An 18,878-nucleotide genomic window follows, 5' to 3' on the forward strand; every position below is an offset into this window, starting at 1 on the left:
TATGTGTCCGAGGGCAGTGTCACACACATTGATGCCTTCATCACAATCCACCATCCCATCACTGATGACTGACAACCAGGCAGCCCATCTATTCAGGTGTACCCAGCTGCATGTCGTGTCCCATGGGGATGCCACATGTCTGCAGAGGACCCAAACCCCGACCGGGGCAGTGTGCACACATCGTGAACAACTGCCACACCCAATACACCCCAGATGCATCCCTTACCCCATGGAGACTTCCAAACGTGTCCGTGCCTGTAACGCTGAGTCAGCCCACGATGCCATGTCCATGAGGAATAGCAGTGCCACAACAATGCAACCAGCAAACGGCATGCGCAGGTACCTGGGGAAGAGAGACACACAAGAAGTCAGCCACAAGAAGCACAGCCACTTGCATGTGCATGTACTCGACACATGTATGTATGACAACATGCTAGGTCACAATTATGTCTGGGGAAATACTACCATCACTGCCACCATCACTCCAGTGACACACCCACACACACCTCTGACCCACGTGCCATACATGCAGGTGGAGACACACATCACAACGCATGCCACACGGGGACCAATGCGTGCACACTCAGACCCTGGTACTCACCACTAAGCAAAGAAGTCGCGTATGAGCCGAGTCCGGATGTCCTCTTGCGGCTCCACATCCTCCACATCACTAGCCCCATTGCCAAGCCCTTCGTCCTCCACGGGTGGATGGTCCTCGTCATCTTGATCCAGGATGAGGGGCACAGCTCTTTCAACTGCCATGTTGTGCAGCATGCAGCAGACCATGAAGATCTTGCAGACCTTCGCCGGGGCATATGGGAGTGCGCCGCCGGTCTTGTGGAGGCACCGGAATCGGCTCTTCAGCATGCCAAACGTCCTCTCTATCACTCGCCTTGTCCGGCCATGGGCGGTGTTGTAGCGGAGCTGGGCCGGCGTGATGGGGTTGCGGAGAGGTGTCAGCAGCCAAGGCATGTTGGGATAGCCAGCGTCCCCTAAATGGAAAGCACATGGATATCGTTAGAACAGGCGAAGCGGTAGTGCTGCTCGGCCAAACAGAATACAGGACAGACAGACTGTACCCACCAACAACACATGCACGTTCGTTGCGCAGCTGCATCATCATATCAGGCATCCCGCTACGCCTCATGATGTAGGCATCGTGTGCTGATCCTGGAAAACGAGCACAGACATGTGAAATCACCATGTTGGACAGACACACCACAAGGGCATTGATGGAGTGGTAGTGCTTCCGATTGCGGTACGCCACCTCCCGTGCGTGTGGTGGTACCAAACCTACATGTGTCCCATCTATGGACCCAATGACATGGGGCATCCCTCCCAGGGCATAGAAACCACGTTTGACCTCAGTCATCTGTTCAGGGGTTGGGAACTTGATGAAGTCATCCAGGTGAATCAACATGGCCTCCAAGAAATCATGCAGCACACCGCTGAACATGCTCTGGGACATGCCACCAACATGAGCTATGGTATATTGGAAGGTACCCGTGGCAAGGAAATGTAGGGCAGCCATTACCTTCAGCTGGGGTGTCAGTGCCGTAGGATACCTGTGCTGCGGTTGCAGGTGTGGTGCCAGTCTCGCCGTCAGCTCCAGAATCAACGGTTGGGTGAAGCGGTAGAGCCGGATCCTGTCATTCTCCTGCATGGTGGCCAAGTCTGGAATTCTTCGGGCAACAGGAGGCGCTCTGCAGTAATTTGGAAGTGACAAGGAAGAGTGAGTGCACTACGAGAACAACGCATGTCTACTGAGCACATGTAAATCTGCCAATACACACATGCCACATAGGGAGTCAGGCATGTGCTACATGCCCAGGACACGTATGGATGCAAGGTGACACTCCTTCCAAGACCCAGCCACACACGGTGATTGAGAACCTCCCCATGCCACGCCATGGGAATAGCTGTGTCCCAGTGCAAGTGAACAGCCCGACGCAAGACAGAAGTGACATACACCCACACATCAGCAGAAGTAGGATGCCGATTGTAGAGACTGGTAGCGGAACACCGGAGCCACAGGTCACATGACATTACACTAGGCCTGCCCACACACCTTGCCATGAAGGTGCACATGTCATGACTCACCACACATTCCTTGTGAGGATGCTGACATGGCCTTGTCACGCTACTCCGTGTCCCATGCATACATGTGCACCTCACATCAGATACCACATGTGGCATGGTGTGCGGAACAGTGTGCAATGATAATCTACACACAGACACATGTTGGTTGCTGCAACGGCTGCAGCTTTTGAGGGTGCTACAACATCAACCTGATGTAAATCCCGGACACATAAATGACATAGTCACATTGTGCACTGTGGGTAGTGACAAGTCAGGTTTCATGACCCCTGTACCGGCCATCATGGGACACTTCCGTGTGTTGGTGTCCGTGCCATGCCAGTGACGCTCACCCCAAGTGCGCAGTACGACATGCACACATGTCAAAGGAGTCAAGGGCATGCCTGGCACACATTGCACCCTCACACAGTACACCTGTACACATCTCATCATACATCTGGTGCCTCCTCCACTCAGGAGGCATGTTCCACATCACAGCCTGTCACACCTGTGCCCCACACATGTAGTAATGCACAGACGATGCCTTGATGTCCATTCCTGGACAAGTATGTCCATCCATGGACAAGTATGTCCGCCCTATTCCTACCTGTGTGTCGACTATCACCACAGTGATGTGTACAAACCGGCGTACTGCTGCTAAGAGGGCCTGTGTATGTTCCCCAATCACTGTGGGAGTGCTGCCGTATGTGTACCCATCGTGATGGCGAGCGTACAGGCATTTGTACGGTCCGTACCACAACGAGTACGCATACGCGTGCAGAACCATAGTGATAGTGAGCGTACACGCATTTGTACGGTCCGTACCACAACGAGTACGCATACGCGTGCAGAACCATAGTGATAGTGAGCGTACATGCGAGTGTACGGCCCTCTCACTATGGGTCTGCACGCGTATGCGTACTCGTTGTGGTACGGACCGTACACTCGCATCTACGCTCACTATCACTATGGTTCTGCACGCGTATGCGTACACGTAGTGGTACGGACCGTACACTCGCATCTACGCTCACTATCACTATGGGTCTGCACGCGTATGCGTACACGTAGTGGTACGGACCGTACACTCGCATGTACGCTCACTATCACTACGGGTACACAGACCCATAGTGATAGTGAGCGTACAGGCATTTGTACGGTCCGTACCACAACGAGTACGCATACGCGTGCAGAACCATAGTGATAGTGAGCGTACAGGCATTTGTACGGTCCGTACCACTACGTGTACGCATACGCGTGCAGACCCATAGTGATAGTGAGCGTACATGCGTGTGTACGGTCCGTACCACTACGTGTACGCATACGCGTGCAGACCCATAGTGATTTTGAACGTAGGCATGCATGTACGGGCCGTTGCCATGCATTTGGGGTGCCCTAGGGCCCGGAAACGCACCGTACCTGTGTGTGATTCTCCTAATTACATAGGGGACAAGTATTAAGGCCTACATGCATGCTGGTTGTCATGGCGACCAGGTTCAAATTTCGATTTTGTTCTGGAAGGTGCACAGCAGAAGTCAGTTGGAATTCTTCTACTTTGTTGCAATGTGTTTGTGGGGCTGACATCATGCAGGAGAATGAAACCGATAGAGAACCCACAGACTGCTAGGTTTGAAGGGATTGGTGGAAACATAGGATGCAAATGTGAGTGACCAATCACTCTGTACTCCTGTGCATGAGACTGGGCAGAAGGCCACATATAAGGCAGCCAGGTCCCATGAGGGATTACTTGCCTGCACATCTTTGCATTTGTCGACCAAGCTGCTGCTACTGATTCCCTGGAACCATGTCAAGGGCTGTGGAGAGGACACAGCCATTCACCCTGGAGGAGAACATGGCTCTGCTGGATGTGATCCTCCCACAGTACCCCATGCTGTATGGGCGACCAGGGTATCAGGTGAGTGCATAGGCCACTGCCACAGACTGTCCCTATGTTGTGACTGTGTCTTCAGGCATTGTGACCCGGTGTGACACACATGCCATGTACTGTCGGGGGGGTACCAGGGGGGGGGTGCCTGATGTCTCCCAGCAGTGCCCTGAGACAGGAGGGGTGTGTGCAGAGTCCTCCCAGCAGTGCCCTGAGACAGGAGGTGTGTGTGCAGAGTCCACCCAGCAGTGCCCTGAGACAGGAGGGGTGGGTGTGGAGTCCTCCCAGCAGTGCCCTGAGACAGGAGGGGTGGGTGTGATGCACAGTGTGAGCCTTGATCATTGATTGTGACATTGCCATCATTCCACCTGAGTACCCACTATGGCACGTACTGCCTTTTCCCTCACCAGAGGATGATGTCCCTATGACAGAGGTGCAATGCGTTGGCTGCATTACATGCCATGTAGTAACCAGCTATTATGTTCACATATGTCTCTCTGTGACATGTGGCTGGTGTATTGATGGGGTGTCACTTGTACTTCCTCACAGGTAGGCGCCTCTGCCAAGGAGCAGATCTGGCTGACCGCCGTCAGTGCCGTGAGGCGTGTGGATGGTCGGAGGCGGAGCCTGTCCCAGGTGAGGAAACGCTGGCAGGATATCCGGTGCTGGACGCGGAGGATTGCACGGCTCCTGCTGGGGGACTCACCTGAGAGCCACAAGAACCGCGGCCGCCGCCGTCTGACCCACCTCCACAGGCGTGTGCTGCCGGTGGTCTTTCCAGACCTGGAGAGGCGCTTACAGGCGATGCAGCAGGCGGAAGGGGGTAGGTACATGTGCGTTTGTTGTGTGTCACCGGCATTTGTAAGGGCACAGTGGCATTAATTCACTGGCAGGGTTTAAAGGTGCTGTGCCCATCCAGTTTGCCCAAGTGTAGCGCTGCGCCCCTGCCACCCTTCCCCTCCTTGCAATGTGTTCCCTGGTCTGTGTGTAGTCACTCCTTCACAAGGTAATGTAGGCTGGCGCTTTGTCCACGAGAACAATGACTGTAGCATCATGGGTGGTGGTGGTGGGTAACAGGTTGTGGGACCTTGCCTGTGAACTGTCAAGTTCACTGCATGTGGGTTCCATGTCAGTTGGCACTGATGCTGGCTCCAGACATGGGAGTTGGTCTCTCATGTGTCATGCCTTACAGCGCGCATGTCCTATGTAGTGGCCTGTGACATGATGTGCATGAGTGTGCGCTACGCATAGTGCAGGGATGGTGACGTGTGTAGCAGTCATTCCCATTCAGCCATTCAGTAGCATGTAGTTGCGTGCCCAATACTGTCCCCTGGGGCACCTTATCCTCAGTGTTGTTTGTGTCATCATCAACGTGGACACTCTCACTGTCTACAGCGTAGGTTGTGCTCTGTGCCATTGTCCCCTGTCACCATGTATATAGACGTGCTATTATGTACAGGTGTCCACTGTGCAGCCTGACCTGATTGTCCCTCTTCATACTCACAGTTGCCAGTGCCTGTGTGTCTTGTTATACTCATCTGAGGATGGGCACTGGTACCTCATTATTTGTACAGGCGCACCTTTGCTGTTTTGCGTCCAATCTTGCCTTTTGCCTGCCACTGTGTTTATCACCCAGACTATGAGATGTTGGTGCCACCTGTGTCTCAGCAATTAGCATCGTGTGGGGGTTGCTTGGGGCGGGCAATGCCTATGTGTCAAATCCTGATTCCTAATTGCTGGGTCTGGACAGTGTGTGATGTTACTGGACACACACGCAAGGTGCAGTGACCGAGTTATGTTGGGCATGTTTGCAGCATTACCTATGCAGCATGTGTCTCAAGTTCATGGATATTGTCCCTGGTCATAGGTATTTTCACAAACGCTGTGTGGTGCAGAGGCAGTGCAGGATTGTCCCCAGGGCCTGGGTGCTATGTCAGACTCCGTTTCCTGTCATCAGCTATTGTCTCATGCTCTCCATGGTATTTCAGTGGCATGGTGGCTCAACCAACTGTGTTTCATGCCCTACATCGGTACCTTGTTTTGCAGATGTTAGGGATCTGCCTCTTCAGGCTATGCAATGTTGACTATGTAGATTGGACTCATGTGACAGATGTGTACAGGTGTCTGATTAATTTCTGTCTCTCCACCCTGCCCACAGCATCGTCGGGGGACACAGAGGGAGACATGGACACGGACCAGGCGGAGGGACCGAGCACCAGTGGCAGCCGTGACATCGGGGCTGGCACATCGAGTGGGACAGAGGCGGAGGATAGTGTGGCCGAGGACCTGTCGACTGGCACATCAGACTACGAAGCTGACAGGTCCGAGGAGGATGTCTCAGGGTTGGCGGAGGCTGCACCAGCAGCTGACAGTGGAACAACACCTGCCACCGCCCCCTCAGTTCCCACCAACCGCCTCCCACTTGCTCGTGTCCCTTCCCAGCGTGCCCGGTCACCGCATGTCTCCTTCCTGCCAGGCACCGCACCCCCTGCCCCTGTCTCCACTGCTGCCGCCAATGCTGAGTCTATGGACATCCAGCGGCAAATGCAGGTTGGTCAGGCTGCGATCCTGAATGTCCTCCATTCCCACGGGAAAACCCTCACCAACATCGAGGCATTCTTGGAGGGCATTCATTCTTTGCAGGCTGACCAACGCAACTTGCTGAGGTCCCTAGACTCCACACTGACTGCAGCAGTGGGTCTCCTGCAGCGCGACCTCCCCCCACCTACCCCTGCCCCATCCACACTTCCCACTTCCATGCCTGTCCCACGTACACCCAGACGTCGGCATGCACCCACCACAACAGACACAGGCACCACACCAGCAGGGAAGGTCCACCGCACTCCTCCTGACACGCACACACAGGGTGAGATAGGCACACCCACTGGGTCGGGGGGCAAACGTGTGACACGCAGCCAGAGTGGGAGTCCGCATTCCACACAATCCACTCCCTCCAAATCCCCTCCCCTCAGCTCTCCTGGCCACATCTCCCCCAAGGACTCCTTCATGGCCGCTCTGTCCCTGAGCCCCACAGTTACGCCACCACGCAAGCGGTCAAGGAAGTCCTCGGTCAGGGTGGTTGAGTCTCCCCCCCTGTCTCCACCCTCCCCCGGTGGCGCTGCAACCCATCCCTCTGAACCCCCCCCCTCCTTGGGGCCTGAGGTCACTTCGGGTGCAGGGGACTCCCTGGAGGACCTTGCTAAGGTGTGTAGTGCCATCCTGGCCTCCGCCTTTGGCCATGACACACCCCCTGTGGTTGAGAACTCCATCCCTGCACCCACAACGCCGCCCCTTTGCCCTGATGTCCCTGCGGTGCCTGTTGCTTCCCCCCCCCCTGATGCCCTCACCAGTATGGAAGACGATGGCATTTGACTGTGCAGGCAAGGTAGGGGACACACATCCCACTGTGTCCCCCATGCAGCTGGGAATAATTGACTGCCCTATGGCCTTTGTTGACTTTGAACTGCCGTTGATCCACGGACATTGTGCTCATGCTGATTAAAGCTTTATTTTTTTTTTCATTATCACACTCCTGCTATGGTGGTATTGGTGTTGGTGGGGCTGCTACATTGTTTTGGGTGGTGTTTAAGGCTTTGGGTGTGTGGGATTTGTAGTAGTGTTCTGCTCTTTGGGGCCACCCTAGGATCTGTGTGCCATCACAAGGTGTTGGCTAACTTCCTTAGGTCATGTCAGCAGTTACTGCATGGTTCAATTGTCCCAGGGTGTATTCCTTCCTCTGTGTACCCAGTTTCTTCCCTGCAGGGTGTTCCCAATGTTTAGCGCAGAGCTGTGTCTACATGAGCTGTGTGTGTGACGGAGCCCTTCTACTTTGGCCATGCATGCATGGCCATGTCTCCACCTGCAACAATCGTGGCATCCTTGGTGATCACTGTACTTGTGTGTGGAGTCAGTTGACATGAGTTCATGGGGACATGTTCCCTTGTAGGCAGTATGGATGTGGGTAATTGTGGCATCACACACATGTGTTACACCCCTCCTGGGTGTGGACACTGCTGGGAGGACTCTGCACCCACCCCTCCTGTCTCAGGGCACTGCTGGGAGGACTCCACACCCACCCCTCCTGTGTCTGGGCACTGCTGGGAGGACTCTGCACCCACCCCTCCTGTGTCAGGGCACTGCTGGGAGGACTCTGCACCCACCCCTCCTGTCTCAGGGCACTGCTGGGAGGACTCCACACCCACCCCTCCTGTGTCTGGGCACTGCTGGTAGGACTCTGCACCCACCCCTCCTGTGTCAGGGCACTGCTGGGAGGACTCTGCACCCACCCCTCCTGTCTCAGGGCACTGCTGGGAGGACTCCACACCCACCCCTCCTGTCTCAGGGCACTGCTGGGAGGTCTCTGCACACACCCCTCCTGGGTCTGGACACTGCTGGGAGGACTCTGCACACACCCCTCCTGTCTCTGGGCACTGCTGGGAGGACTCTGCACCCACCCCTCCTGGGTCTGGACACTGCTGGGAGGACTCTGCACACACCCCTCCTGTCTCTGGGCACTGCTGGGAGGACTCACCACCCACCCCTCCTGGGTCTGGACACTGCTGGGAGGACTCTGCACCCACCCCTCCTGTCTCTGGGCACTGCTGGGAGGACTCACCACCCACCCCTCCTGTCTCAGGGCACTGCTGGGAGGTCTCTGCACCCACCCCTCCTGTGTCAGGGCACTGCTGGGAGGACTCTGCACCCACCCCTCCTGTCTCAGGGCACTGCTGGGAGGACTCCACACCCACCCCTCCTGTGTCTGGGCACTGCTGGGAGGACTCTGCACCCACCCCTCCTGTGTCAGGGCACTGCTGGGAGGACTCTGCACCCACCCCTCCTGTCTCAGGGCACTGCTGGGAGGACTCCACACCCACCCCTCCTGTCTCAGGGCACTGCTGGGAGGTCTCTGCACACACCCCTCCTGGGTCTGGACACTGCTGGGAGGACTCTGCACACATCCCTCCTGTCTCTGGGCACTGCTGGGAGGACTCTGCACCCACCCCTCCTGGGTCTGGACACTGCTGGGAGGACTCTGCACACACCCCTCCTGTCTCTGGGCACTGCTGGGAGGACTCACCACCCACCCCTCCTGGGTCTGGACACTGCTGGGAGGACTCTGCACCCACCCCTCCTGTCTCTGGGCACTGCTGGGAGGACTCACCACCCACCCCTCCTGTCTCAGGGCACTGCTGGGAGGTCTCTGCACCCACCCCTCCTGTGTCAGGGCACTGCTGGGAGGACTCTGCACCCACCCCTCCTGTCTCAGGGCACTGCTGGGAGGACTCCACACCCACCCCTCCTGTGTCTGGGCACTGCTGGGAGGACTCTGCACCCACCCCTCCTGTGTCAGGGCACTGCTGGGAGGACTCTGCACCCACCCCTCCTGTCTCAGGGCACTGCTGGGAGGACTCCACACCCACCCCTCCTGTCTCAGGGCACTGCTGGGAGGACTCTGCACACACCCCTCCTGTCTCTGGGCACTGCTGGGAGTGATGGGCACCCACCCCTCCTGTCTCAGGGCACTGCTGGGTGGACTCTGCACACACACCTCCGATTTCTGGATATGTGCGCTTGGCACATACACGGTGGGGTTACGCACACTGCATTAGAGGTGAGGGTACGAGTCTACTGACACTGGTGTGGTGGGGGTACGCTCCGTACGTCCGCGGGTGGGGGTACGGGTCGTACTTACACTGTTGGGCTGGGGGTACGCTCCGTGCGTCCGCGGGTGGGGGTACGGGTCGTACTTACACTGTTGGGCTGGGGGTACGCTCCGTGCGTCCGCGGGTGGGGGTACGGGTCGTACTTACACTGTTGGGCTGGGGGTACGCTCCGTACGTCCGCGGGTGGGGGTACGGGTCGTACTTACACTGTTGGGCTGGGGGTACGCTCCGTGCGTCCGCGGGTGGGGGTACGGGTCGTACTTACACTGTTGGGCTGGGGGTACGCTCCGAGCGTCCGCGGGTGGGGGTACGGGTCGTACTTACACTGTTGGGCTGGGGGTACGCTCCGTGCGTCCGCGGGTGGGGGTACGGGTCGTACTTACACTGTTGGGCTGGGGGTACGCTCCGTGCGTCCGCGGGTGGGGGTACGGGTCGTACTTACACTGTTGGGCTGGGGGTACGCTCCGTACGTCCGCGGGTGGGGGTACGGGTCGTACTTACACTGTTGGGCTGGGGGTACGCTCCGTGCGTCCGCGGGTGGGGGTACGGGTCGTACTTACACTGTTGGGCTGGGGGTACGCTCCGTACGTCCGCGGGTGGGGGTACGGGTCGTACTTACACTGTTGGGCTGGGGGTACGCTCCGTGCGTCCGCGGGTGGGGGTACGGGTCGTACTTACACTGTTGGGCTGGGGGTACGCTCCGTACGTCCGCGGGTGTGGGTACGGGTCGTACTTACACTGTTGGGCAGGGGGGTACGCTCCTTGCATTCGTGGGTGGGGGTTCGAGTCGTACTTACACTGTTGGCATGGGGGGTACGCTCCATGCATACGCGGGTGGGGGTACGGGTCGTACTTACACTGTTGGGCTGGGGGTACGCTCCGTACGTCCGCGGGTGGGGGTACGGGTCGTACTTGCACTGTTGGGCTGGGGGGTACGCTCCTTGCATACGGGGTGGGGGTAGGGTCCGTACATATCCGTCCCCACGCTATGTGATGTTTGTGCGGCCCGTACCCAGGCCTTTGCCACGTGGGTGCGATCCGTCCCGCCATTGTTGGGGTGACGTGTGTGGGCGTGGTCCGACTCGTACCCACGCTCTTCAGGCGTGGGTACGGGACATACCTGTCTGGTTGTGTTGCCGGTTCGCGTGGTGACGGACTTCCGTTGTGGCGGTCGCTGGATTATCAGGACACGCCCCCACCCCCTCGTGGTGACCAGGGCATGGGAGTCAGGTATGTCCAGGCCATGTGTAGTGTGTCACTCATGTGGTTGTTTTGTGGCCTGCCCTGGTCGTGCCACCCCCACCCCACCCCACTTTCCCCCCTCCCTTAGTTATTCTGACCTTCTGCGGCGTCTGCGTCGTAACCTGTAGAGGAGGTGTACTGCTATGAGGGCAGGGATGACTCGTAGGTTCGGGTCCATGTCTGTCCGTCGCGTACTGGTACTCCTTGCTCGCGTCGTCCTGTCGCGTACGGGTCCTCCTTGATCGCGTCGTCCTGTCGCGTACGGGTCCTCCTTGGTGGCGTCGTCCTGTGTGTCCGTCACGTACTGGTCCTCCTTGTTCGCGTCGCCGTCTGTCCGTCGCGTACTGGTGGTCCTTGTTCGCGTCGTCCTGATTTCCCGGCAGTTTTTGGCTGCCGCAAAATATTCACCGTGCGGGGTGACGTCGGTGCGAATCGTGATTCCTGGGTCGTGAATGGCTGGCTGCGTGCGTCCCGACGTCAGGTCGGCGCTTTCCCGGATCGCATTGGTAGGTGTTTTTTGTTCGGTCGGTCTTTTTTACGATTCGTACGGTAATGGTGTACCCGTGCGAATCGTAATTCCATGTTTGTATATTTTGACGACCGGGTACGCGTCGGACGGAGAATATGCTCCGTCCGACGGTTCGTACCCGGTTTTTGCCGGATCGTGATCGGCACCAGAGTGTCTTGATCAAGACACTCTGTGTGTCGAAACGCGTAGCGATTGTTTGAAATAAATACCTGTGGATGCAATGTACTCCTGAGTGTGCATCGTCATTTGAAGAAACTTTTTGATACTATGTATATAGTTATAGATTGACTGTGTCCTGTAATATCGAATGCTCGTTTAAAATGTTTTTTTTTGTTTAAGGATTTTCACCGTGCGCGCACCGCGATTTTTTGAAAAAAAAAAAAATGTTTTTTTCACCCTTCGGGGTCCTTCAGGGACCCCCTGACAAAGGCTAGGGGGTCAGGAACTCTCTACCCTGCCACTTTTCACGTTTTCCACCTTTCTTTTTCACTGTCACACACAAAACACACAAAATGGTGGCCGACACTTCCTGATTTCGACCGATTCGAATGTTGACTGACATGTAACCACCAATCAGAATTACGCTCGCGCACGTTATGGTGCGCGCACGGTGCACGCTTATAGATATTTATGTGCTTTTAAATGCAATTTTCTCAGGAACTACTGAACAGATTGACACCATATATGCAAAAGGCACATCCCTGACCTGAGGACTACCTCTTTGCCAAATTTCAAGTAATTCTGTTCAGCCGTTCGGCCAGTACCTTCGACTAAAGGTCCTATGGGAAAATGCATGGCGAAAACGTGTTTTGGGACCCCCCTTTTTTCTCATCCCCCGCTTGACGAATAACCCCGAGACTTTCAGGGTAGGAGCTGAGCGGAGCGCCCCATTAGTTTTGAAAATTTCGCGAGGATTCGTCAACCGGCGCCAACGTTATTCAAAATAGAACTTTCAGATTTCCTATGGAAACACGGTTCTAACTATAACTATCTAGCCAGTAGATAATATAGATATATATATATATATATATATATATATATATATATATATAATGTGTATCTCATTTCGTACAAACGTCTAGAACGAAGCTTGAAACACACACCTGAAGTCAGTCCATAATGCATAGAAGCATTCTTCTCTAAATTACAACCCCTCTTCATTAAAGAGAGTAGGGCTAAAAATACGCCTATATCAAATTTATGTCATTGGTATAACAATGAGTGTAAAGAAGCCAGGAGTGATCTCACGGATGCAATTACATCTAGAGAGCCTTGTAGTGTCTGGATAGCTAGGGTAAAGTATAGGAAGGTCCAAGCCAAAGCAAAAAAGGAATGGGATGAGAAAAGGTGGCAGGATCTAAGAATGGCAAGTGCTAACAACAACACCTGAAGGTTCTGGACACTGGTGACATGGGGCAGGGAGAGCCCTCGAGCAGAGCCATAAAATTATGTAGCACAAGACAAATGGGTGAGCCATTTTGAATCCCAATACTCTGCAGAGGAGAGTGCTCCTGTGCTACCCCACTCCTATTTTACTAATGACGCTTTTAATGATACTGATGTCAACGTAGTCTTTCTGGCAGTACTGAAAGGTAAAGCGCCAGGGCTGGATGGCGTTCCGGCCGACATCTTTCTTCATGATAAGACAAAATGGAATAAATATGTATTGTTGCTTGCCAATGCCATTGCTCGTGGAGCGCCTATACCAGATTCCTGGAAGGGGGCAGAGATCATTCCAGAGTATAAAAAAAGGAGACAAACCCCTTCCAGGAAACTACAGGCCTATAAGCCTAATTGACTCCATACAGAGAGTAATTGCACAGTTGGTGTTAGGTAAAGTACAGGAATGGATTAAGGATCAGGACATCCTCACTCCCTTACAAGCCGGTTTCTGAGAGCATGTCAGCACGATAGACCAGGTATTTAGGTTTAGATTAATATACTGGCGGACTGTGGTCTTAGGAAAGGGCAGCATGTATGCTGCCTTTGTCGACCTGAAGTCAGCCTTTGACCTGGTCTCTCGGAGCAAACTCTAGGCTGTGCTTCAGGAACAAGGGATGCCGCCTGAACTGTTATCCCTTATAGCTCAATTCCACATAGAAAACTTTGCCCAAATACGCTGGGGAAAGCAGGCAATGTTACCGCTCCCTTCCCTGTCGCAAAGGGTGTGCAACAGGGTTGTGTGTTGGCTCCTACATTATTCTCGCTTTTTATAAACAGCGTCGCCAAACATCTATCATTTGTCCCCACTGACGTCCCAACCCTTGCAGGTATCAAAATACCCATTTTGATGTTCGCCGACGATACGTTGATAATTTCTAAGACCCCAAGTGGTTTGCAAAAAGCATGAAATCTTTTTGAAAACTTCTGCACCACTCGGAGTTTGGAAATAAACGTATCTACAACCAAGTTCATGGCGTTCAACCCACATAGAACCTTTAAAGGAGGAATACTTTTAGAAAATCGTTTATTGGAGCAAGTAAATGCTTTTACTTATTTGGGTGTGCTGCTGCAGAAAGATATGCGTTGGAGCTGCCAAATTAATGCCGCTACACTAAAGCTCCAACAGACTTTAATGTTTCTCTGACCAAGCAAATTACCCCAGTTTTACAAATATATTAAATTAAGTTTGTGAGCTCTGTATTATATGGGGCAGAACTCTGGGGTCTACAGAACATGCCACACCTCACTGCAGCTGAAAATCGTTTTCTACGGAATATAACTGCTCTTCCAGAAATCACTCCGACACTGCCTTTATTGATAGACCTTGGCCGTAAAGCACTGGTTGATCTTGCCAGGTTGAGCCCTATTCTGTATTGGCGCAGAATCTGGAGCACATCAGAACTGCTACCATACCCTGAAGGCCTTAGGGATATAATTAAGGCAGACACTTTTCATAAGATTCGCTGGCTTTGTGAAATTAGAGTATTATTGATAAATATGGCCATGAAAGATTTATGGGAAACCCCCTTGAACAATCCAATTCCATCTAAAGAAATTGTAACAGAAAGATACTGGAATATGCTCCATTACAATACCTACAATAAATGTGACAGCTCAACGAAATCAGGGTTTTTCTTAATAGTGAAACCCTGACCCAAATTGGAGATGTACTGGGATATTATATCCAAACCTTATGATCGGAAGTTGTACTTCCAGTTTAGAGTGGGGACTTTGCCTTTGCGAACATTCACGGCTAAGTGGGCAAGTGAGGGCAATAGAAAATGCCCCTTTTGTGATAAGTGTGAAGAGTCTTATGCTCATGTTCTCTTTGTGTGACCAGCATACACAGCTCCGCGCAAAGCGTGGTTGGCTCCATTATGCAGATTGCTGTCTACCAGAACATGTACAACTGCAATGAGGATATTGTGAAATAATACTCTCCCATGTATTGTAACAACTGTAGCAAAGTATCTGAGCTGGATGTGGGCTATAAGATCAAAATCTCTTTTAACCAATTGATTAATTGATGTTTGCCATCTATGTCTGCAGCTTTTTCTCTTTAATCATTGTGTATGTTTAACTACCTATTGAAATTTCAATCAGGAAAATCCAATTTTTTATCTAATGCTTTATTCTAGATGTTTAATATGATTTTTAATCAAGTGTAAGATTGATGTGTATTTTTAAATCTTTTTAAACTATTTGCACTGAAACTTTTTGTAACAAAAATGAGTTTTATTAGAGGTACATCGCTTTTATGACATTTATTTGTCGAATAAAGCTTTTTGGATTGGATTGGCATAGAAGCATGCTACTCTTCCAAATTCACAAGATAATTATTTTTGCTAATATTAAAACTCTTTTTAGGACTTGTGTTTTTAATAGTCTTAATGTGTCAGCTTGGTCATTTATCATATCTGAAAACACTTAACATTTTGGATAGTTTGAATAATGTTCTGAGGATGATGGATGTCCTGTCATTACCCACATTACATTTACTTGTAGCTCTCAAACAATTGAAGAAAATGAGGCCTAGAGAACTATTTGACCATTTGCAGGACTGCATGTATCATTTTCTTTCACATTCAGTTTATGCATTTTTTCTGGTGTCCAATATTTTTATAGAGGAATTTCTACTAAATCACTGTCGATCCTGGGTCCACTTGATGGTGAAAGTTGAAATGAAATCTAGTCTTTTAAAAGACCAAAGATATGGGCTCCCCACTTTTTTGTATCTGAATCTCTCAACAATTAATAAATCGATTATATAATTGGTTCAGACAGCTTAAACTGCCAGCCCTCAAAGCTGCATAGGACATTTTTTGTATCTGAATCTCCCAATGATTTATACATTGATTATGTAATTGGTTTAGACAACTTCTGGTATATTGAAAATGAGGATTCCGAAAAAGAGATTTTTTACATTTAGTGAGCTAAGCAGTAATGCTCACCCATCTGGGATAAAGAATAATAGACAATACTTTTCAAAGAGACGCCCAGTACCTCAAAGTCCCCTGTGATCAGGAGAACTTCCTTACAAGTCAGAAAGAGAATGAAGCAAAATAAGATCACTAAAGCTTGGGTCTCGTAGCTGGGGACCAGACCAAGGCATACATGAAATTATAGATGACTAGTTTAGGAACCTGGCTTTCTATGTAGTGTACTAAAACGAAGCACAGTGTGCAAAGAGTGCAGTGGGTCCCAATTGGTTTACAGGGACTAATGTAGATAATACTAACTCTCTTTTGTGGTAGTGTGGGCGAGTAGCTAGGCTTATCAGAGGGTAATGCTAAGCGTTTGTTGTACTCACAGAGGCCTTAAATGAGACACACACTCAAAGAATAAATCAGAGACCAAATTAGAAAAAGAACACTTCTTTTTATATCTGTTTTAAAAAACAAGAACTTCATTCAAAGGCAAGTACTGTTTATGATAGCAATATTCACAGTTAAGTAAAACGTTCAAACCTGTGCGCTTTTACGCACAATACAATCCTATGGGAGGAAAAGTCAAAGATGCATAAATGTAGGTACAGTCAGTTTCAGGGGTTGCCCTGCAGGATTTTGAGTTATAGTGGGCCAAGGTGCAAAGTACTACCGGCAGTACTTGAGGAACTGCTCGGGTTCTACCTGGAGAAGGGTGCTGTTGAGGCTAGTAGCTGGCGTGCTACGGTGAAGGGGGGGCCACCTGGAAATAGGCTGCACATGGGGACTTGTGGGTAAGTCAGAAAGCTCTCAAACAGATCACAAGGGCTCTTGGAGCAAGGGGGCCCAGCCAGTTCATCACGATCTGAGTCGTGTGGCTCAGGTGTCGAGTGGTTTGGTTGGCTGGGCTAGGTGTGCAAAGATGCACCTCGTGGTCAGGGACAAACAGCTGGCAGAGGAGAAATTAAGGGTGCTGGGCTACTCATGAAGTGGGTCTCAGTGATGCTGACATCTCTCGATGGCTGCTTGGTCCTGGTGCAGTGAGGATCCAGACTGGACTCCCACTGTTGGTGTTTAGTGCAGGGCATCCGGTACCCCGGGGTTGGTGCTGCATGGCTCTGGTTGGTCCTGGTGTCTTCACACTCTGTGTGGAGACAGATCTGACCTTCCAGAGCATGAGTAGCTTCTCCTGGTTGTTTGTGGCATCGTTTGGGCCTGGGAGCTGCAAGGCAACTGACCAGAATCTGCTTGTCGGTGCCTGCAGACTAGCTCCTCTACTCCAAGGGAAACTGTAGATGATTTTCAAACTGCTGGCAGGCTACCCAAGGCTTAAGTAGTTCTCCAGCTCACAGGACAGGTTTCTCTGTCAGGATTGTCGAGAGAGGGATGGGGACGGGCAGGGTTTTATGCCAAAGTCCACAGGTCTGCTGCAGTTCTCGCCAGATTGTGACTCTTCTTCATCCTTGTTCTCTTGATCCGTCAAATCTTATTTTTTGGATTCAGGTGTGCCACCTAAATCCTACATTTAGGGGTGTTTAGGGGGAGTGACGGGTAGTAGCCAATGGTCTACTTACTTTTAGGGTGTCTACGCCCTCTATGTGACCACTTCCTGTGGGAAGTGAACATAACCCTGACCCTAGAATAGTTCTTCTGTCCAAAACAAGATGGACAAATTTCAAAAATAGGGTCCACATCAGCTGGCCCTCCCTAGGGGTGGTGCTGGTTGAATGTGGGCACACCTCCTAATCTTTCCAATTTGCCCACATGTCTTATCGCTAAACAGTGGGGTCAGGCCTGGGGGGCAGGCATCTCCATTATCTGGAGAGTCCTGGATCGCATAACAAAGGCGGCAGGGCCTTTCGAAGCTTCCTTCCCTGGAATGCACATCCTACATGAAGGAGGTGTGAACACCTCTGACCTCTGGCCTCCAAGAGCGAAGGCTCTCACCTCAGGAGGTCAGAAACCTGTCAATTGCAGCTGGCTGATCAAAACTTGTCAGCTAACAAACTATTAGTTAGTAGATTTTCTGCTGTCACCTCCAAGGTACTCTCTGGGTGTATTTATTTAATAAATCCAGTACTGGCCTCAAAGTGGTTTTGATAAGATGAAGTGCTTGGTACCAAACACCTTGGGTACAGTGAAACCATCAGGTATCTAGGGAACTCGTAATCACGGGTGTCCAGCCCTTTACTCGTCATGGCTTCACTGTGCACTCGTAATATCTAAGGGTGAACTTAGATATCACCGGGACATATCCACTCCAGCAGATATGCCCACACTTGGGTATGGTGCGCCCTGCATAGGGCTGTAAGTCCTGCCGTAGAGGTGACTTACATATACCACATGTAGTGATGGCAGGCATGGCACACAGGGTTGTGTGCCACATTGAATCTTATGTTTTCCCTGCACCAAGACACGCAGGCTGCAATGGCAGTTTGCATGCACTTGGTAAGGGGTCCCTTTGGGTGGACAATGTGTGTTAAAGCCCTTAGGGACCCTCGTGCAGTTTAGGGAAAGAACACTGGTACTGGGGATCTGTTGAAAAGGAACCCAGTACACTTTCAGTCAAAGTCGCACCAGATACCAGGAAAAATGTGGTGGGGGGGTACTCCGAACGAGAGACGCATTCCCTTTTCTTTCACATATGCCCCCTCTCACCTCCTGGCAGCGAACCTTCTTGGTGCACGAGCTCTGTTTGTTCATGTGTCTACCTTTAAGTCACTGCAAAAAGTGTATGTGTTCATTCAGTTATTTGCTTTGTGTGTTCAAATTAAAACAGAGTTTAAGGCTGTTATATCCTAGTCGGATTCAGACTAGCTTTGCTCTGAACAGGTGATTCAATTCAATTCAATTCAAAAGACCTTTATTCGAATTACTTATAATTCATAAAAGTACACACATTAAAAAAACATTTCATTATTACAATATTTCAAAATACAATTTCATAAAGATTAAAAAGGGAACCAATACAGCAAGCGTTCAGGGATTTTCCATCATTTTGCGTACACGTATTATAAGTCTTAAGAAAGTGCTAGTGCGAAAAATCAGTTCATCCGTATCCAGAGAGAATAGCATTAAACGGGACTCCTCCAAAGAGAGGGGTCTATGTTTTCTAAAAT

The sequence above is a fragment of the Triturus cristatus genome, chromosome 1_1 (genome assembly GCF_964204655.1).
Source record: "Triturus cristatus chromosome 1_1, aTriCri1.1, whole genome shotgun sequence".
In the NCBI taxonomy this organism is placed as follows: Eukaryota; Metazoa; Chordata; class Amphibia; order Caudata; family Salamandridae; genus Triturus; species Triturus cristatus.